Here is a 6,000-nt window from a genome sequence, read left to right as displayed (position 1 = left end):
GGTGGGTGCCTGGTGGTGCTGGCGGCGGTGGTGGTGGTGGTGGTGATGCCGCAACGCAACGCGCAACCCGGGCATACACACCAGCAGCATCTGAGGATGTAGCAATTACGCTCACCGGGCTCCTTGCCGCAGACGGACGGACGGACGGGACCGCAGCCACGAAACGCCCCTCGCGTTACACATATGTTGCCTGCCGGTCCTCCTTCCACCGGCGATGATCCTCCGGCAGGCGATGTGTCCCTTCAGCCCGCACGACCTCTCCGCGAATTAACGTCCGTGTACGTCGCAGCACGGAAGAGCGGCTCCTGTGGGAACCGAGCCGCGCTCCGCTTTTGTGCCGCGGCGTCGTCCTCCGCGGCCGATCCTGGAAGCCGTTGGATGCACACGAGGGTCAGGGCGAACGTCATTTACCTGTCGTCGTGTTCGTCACGAGGTCGTCGCCGGAGACGGTTATCATGAGCCCGAGCGTGGAAATGGTGGCACACCCGAGAGAGACCTGGCGCGCCGGTTGAAATTCGAGCGTATCGGTGAAGTTGCTGCGAAGTCGCGCGAAAGCATCGCAAAGCTTCACGATAGCCCTATCTCCATTTCTCTCTCTCTCTCTCTCTCTCTCTCTCTCTCTCTCTCTCTCTCTCTCTTTCTCTCGTGTGGAAATTTTCGCTTGGAAAACATTCACCTGTCTGTTGCATTTCAGAGAACGAACTGTTTGCACATATTTTTTATTAAAAATATCGCGGAGAGAGATTTCTGAGATTTTTGTTTCTCTTTAACCGCGAGCGAGGTGAAGTCCGAAGCTTCTTCTTGCCTGCTTCGCGAGGACCAACCGGGAGAAATTAAGCGACCTCAGATGCAAAATGGTTTCCTGCCCGGACAGAGTCGCGTGACACGTCGAAAAGTGGTCGAAGACGCGAAAAAATGAACCCGTTTCGTACGACTCGAGCATTCGAGAAAGACAGAGAAAGAGAGAGAGAGAGAGAGAGAGAGAGAGAGAGAGAGGCGGCGAGGCAAACGGTTATCACGCAGCAGATAAAATGTCGCGCGCAGGAAACACCGAGAAGAAACTCGACCGTTAGCCGAACGTCGTATAAAATGTGTCGATCGTTCTTGTCACGCGAGTATCCCGCGTTTTGCGTGTCGTCCCGCTGCTGTACTCGCGCACATTGCGCGCGTTGCGCGCACGAAATTCCCAAACTTCACCTGATAAACATCAATAAACATTACCACCGAAAACCGTCTCGACGAAGAATTACCTACACTTAAATCGTGAGAATCGAAAAGTTGAAATAAATCAATAGTTTCCCGACTTTATTGGTAAGACAGAAAGGACTTGATTTTGTTATTTTTCCTTTTGATGGATTTTCCTTTTTTTTAGGAAAAAAATTCCCGAACTTCTTCGATGGTTATGAATCTGAAGCTGCGGAAATTCTCGCACAGCACACGCGTTCCCTGACAATCTCAATGAGGGAAGACACGTTGCCGGAGTTTGCCTTCGCGAGCCTCTTCTCCAGTTTTACAGAGAAACGATAACCCCGCGCGGTCGCTGTTCCACTTTCGTTCGAGTATGCATTCGCGTATATTCGCTGCGAACGGCCGCCGACTACTAAACACCTAACGTGACATCATCACCTAACCCTATGCACCCACGTGACCCCCCGTAGCCGTAAAACCTTCTGTTATGTTGTCGACAATAGAAATTCGCGATCGTCTCATACGGGTCTGCACGCGATGACCTCGGTACTTCCTGAGGATACTCGCGAGGAGGGAACTTCCTAACGGGAGCGCCATTCTACTTTCCGGTCACAAATTTCCATCTAATTTTAACGACGTACAATTTGTCCGCGTTGCAGACTGCACAAAGTAGCATGAGTACGCGTCATCGTAAAACACAAGCGGGCATCCGTAGAACGTAACTGTATAAAAAATTGGAAGCAAAGTCGGAGACCATTTCATAGAAAAATCAGGCGTGCGACTATCGATTTCTCGCAATTTCCTCCCCTTTACTTATTTCATATCGCCAAGTAATCCCAAATCGAAATTGACGTTACTTTGACGCTCTTAAAGATAATTTGTGTCTACTTAGACGGCTTAAAGATTAATAAAAATATACTATGACGATACTAACACTTTTTAACTTTTCAACCATTTATTTTAACGTTAAAACAGCAGAAACGGAAATTTAAGACATTATCAGGGTAAAAAGTATCAAAGTAGGAGTTGTGTTTTTAGAATTGAAAATGAACCTATTTTGTTATTTTAGCTCGTACTATGTTGTAGAATTAAACTATCAAACTTCCAACTCGGGCTCTCTTCAGACCCTAAACGATCATATTCGTTTTCGTTCTAACGCGCGACCATCCCCCGACCATAATTTCTTTTCGTTTTTATGACCTGCCGAACTTTACAGCACGACATAACCGCGTCTAATTTGCTCCACTAGCGCAAGTCGTCGCGCAACTCGTTCAACCAGACCCAGACAGTCGTAAATTCGAGGGACACCGAGCCGAGACACGCATAAGCACAGGGAGAGACATGGACACCCCTTCCGCAGCCCCTGCTGGATCCTAATATGCCCCCGGGGGTTACGTTCGCGTGCGTACGCATCGGCATGCGAGCGAGATTACAGGGCCTGCTCGGGACTTACCTCGATCTAAATCAATCGCGAGGAGTGCCGAGTAGAGAAAGAAAAAGGGAGCAAAGAGAAAGAGAGCAAGAGAGATGGAAAAAAGACCCCCTCGGGCTCTCACCTGTGTACCCGCCTGTTCATCGGACCGAAGGTGAATGGCAAGACGGCACATGGCCGTTACTATCGTCTTCTTCTTGTTCTTCTTCATCTAACAGACTCGCGTATTAGCTAATTTCGATGTCAGACGTCAATCGTGTACGCGGCCGAGTAATCGGTCTCGCCGACGAAACGAGGGGAACGCGACAAACGCGCGTCGTGTCGAAAACGTTCTTAGTATCAACTGCGAAATGTTCACGCGACGAACGGAGATTTGAACGATGCTTCTCATCCACGGAGGGAAACACTGCCATTTTTGAACTTTCTAAACGTTCCAAACGTTTTTTTTTCTTCTATATTACGCTATCCCGGCGCGATTTTTCGTTTCGGAACCATCGGCAAATTTTATCTGCGCCCTATTGTGTTTTATTATTTAGGCCATGCCGGTATCTAGGAGGTACGTTCTTGCAGATGATAAGACGGAGCGCGGTGCATTTATTGAAAATTATTCCTCGCGTGCCAAGTTCCAAGGATCGAGGAGAGGGAGAGAGAAAGAGCGAAAGAGAAAAGTGCAAGAGAGAAAGAGAGAGAGAGAGAGAGAGAGCTAGAGAGGGAAAAAGATAAAACCAGACAATTCGACGGTCTCTCCTGAAAATTGCGACTGCAGGAGGCGAACGGCGTTTGCTTTGACGGGTGAAAACACTTTAGAGAGTAATATCTTCACAGTTCGGCCATCCGGTGTCCATGGCGAAGATTGCCGCGGCGGGCCTCGCCTCGGGCTCGAAAGGAACTTTCGGACCAGGGGGAATTTTTACAGTGAAGAGTATCTAGAAGGATGGCTCTCTCTTTCCCTCTCTCGCTCTCTCCAATTTCAAATTGTTACTCGCGTGCAACCGAAGCGCTAACGAACAGTAGGCAACGGCTGCAGCCGCAACATAGTTCTGGTAGCAACGCGAACAAGTTCCATTTACGTTATTCTTTTTGCTATATATATATCAATTTAGAAGAACTTTGTGTATTTCGAGAGACAAGCCAATATCAGCGGATGAAGCTCCTCAGAAGCAAAAGCAGAGGAGAACGTTAAAACGCACTCGGCTTGAGCCGAGCTAATCCTGACCGAAGCTCATCCCGAGTCGAAATTTTGGTTCTATGTTAACATGTTGAGTGCCACGCTGAATTCCTCACCAAGTGAGGTGAGCTCACCAAGCCCAAATTCTCGGTTAAATCAATGACATCTTTGGTTAGGTTTTCTGTTCGAGATATTCATCTAAATGCTTAATAAAGCTTAATCACCTCTGATAAAGCAAATGAAATCATCACCCATAAATGGGTGACAAGATCCTCGCGGAAGCTCACTTATCACCCAGATATAGGTAACATGGCAGTCAACGTCCATCTGCAGTTAAATAAGTTACATATTGGATTGATGCAAAAGTTCGTTTCGTTTCTTAATTAGAATGTATATTTATTCACTTTAAAATACAATGAATCACAAATATGAACTTTGCGCTTTGTTCGATGACCTATCGTCTCTTCGATAATTGTATGATTCCGCGCCCGTAGAAATTTTGGGATTTCTAAGCGAAGAACTGATTACAAAAATGGAACTTTTGCATCAATCCAATATAATTGATACATTATGACATCATTATGGGAGAAATAAACTGAGAGTAAAGATATAAATTACGGAATTTAGAAAAAAGCGAGATTAAATTGCAGATGGAATATTGACGCAATGAGAAATTATTGTTATCATTAAATATCATTACTGAGATAGTGAAATTGAAATAAAAATAATAATAATCAAATATCAAATAATTCTTAAACAAATGCTGCTTAGCACAGAAGCATCAGCACGGAGAAAACGGCAATAAGCGTCCACTTACAGCGTCAAGTCCAAGTAGTACAATGGCCTGTATAATGTCATATCTCGCGACTCCCCATTGATCCCTCAAGTTCGACGGTATTTGCAGGATTAATGCACGCCGAAAATTTCGTCTCCGAATACCCCTCGCGGCTCTCCATTGCTCTCCCGAGTTCGCCGAAATTCACCGAGTCAATGTGGAATCTCGGCATCACGGGGGAGATTTCGCGCGCGTGGAAAATATTGCGCACTTACATCCCTCCCGTCCACCAATTCAACCTCCATCACTAACGGTAACGCATTTTCGCTCTGCTCCGTTTACTTTTTATTGGACGGCGATTAGCGTGCGACGGTACGGCGGCGCGCGGACGTAAATATGTCCGGCGTTGATTACTCGAGAATGACGGACAAAGTAGCAATCATACGCACGGCTCGTCGGCGGAATGGAAAGGGCCGAATGTGGCCGAGAGCGCGTCGAATGAGTCGAAGTGCGGCGGCCGGCGTATTTAAAATCGCGGTTCATCCAATTTCGTCGTCGTCGGGAGCATTAATGCAAATAGCGAGCCGGCAACGAGAGCCCGCCGTGTTCCGCGCGTCCTCCGGACCGTATCCGGCAAAAAGAAATTGTTCGTGGCCTTAGGCGCGCGCGGGCAACGCGCACGCCGCCGGCGAACCGGGCGGTTTTCGCTCGCGCGTTTTCCGCCTTAATTAACGAGGTTTCTGTAACGAGCGGGGCCGCCGCTCGCCGCCGTTTATCTCGTCGTGGTCAGTTCAAAGCGGCCGTTATTACGCTGACTCGTCGTGCGTGAGCGACTCCACGGCGACTCGCCTAAGCGGAGTAACACGGTAAAACGGAACGGTCGAGATGTTAATTACGATTACGAGCCGGCGAGATAGGGAACTCGCTCGCTCGCTCGCTCGTTCGAGCGCGCGCACGCCCGCGAGGCTGCGCGCCGGTGCGTTTCGCGCCCCGGCGAACCTAATCGATGGAAATTTTATAGCCCGCCGCTCACACTGCCATTAATATCGATGATGTAGCTACTCGCACGTCTAATAACTAATCGCGCCGAGGTGATACACGCGATAACGGCGGGGCGGCATCTGAGCTCTCGCCGGTAGTTCGCGGCGTTTTAGATTTTCGTGGCGTCTCCCTGCCCTCTCGAGCACACGAGACGGCGTCGCGGCTCCTCGTGATTTACGCCAACGCGATAACGCGATGCGCGTATATGTTAATTACAGGAATAAATAGCGGATTCGCTCGTGCCCGCTAATACCGCTAATGGAAACCGCGCGTCCGTAAATCTCCCTACCTTCCCGCGCTGGATCGAACACTCGATGTTGCGGAATCGATCTTGTCGTCTTTCGAGATTTCTCCCTCATCGCTTCTTTTTCTCTGTTTTATAAGCGCTCTTTCACG

Source organism: Dinoponera quadriceps, unplaced genomic scaffold (genome assembly GCF_001313825.1).
Source record: "Dinoponera quadriceps isolate SergipeBrazil2010 unplaced genomic scaffold, ASM131382v1 scaffold3990, whole genome shotgun sequence".
In the NCBI taxonomy this organism is placed as follows: domain Eukaryota; kingdom Metazoa; phylum Arthropoda; class Insecta; order Hymenoptera; family Formicidae; genus Dinoponera; species Dinoponera quadriceps.
The sequence above is the reverse complement of the archived record's forward strand: the minus strand, read 5'-3'. Positions refer to the sequence as shown.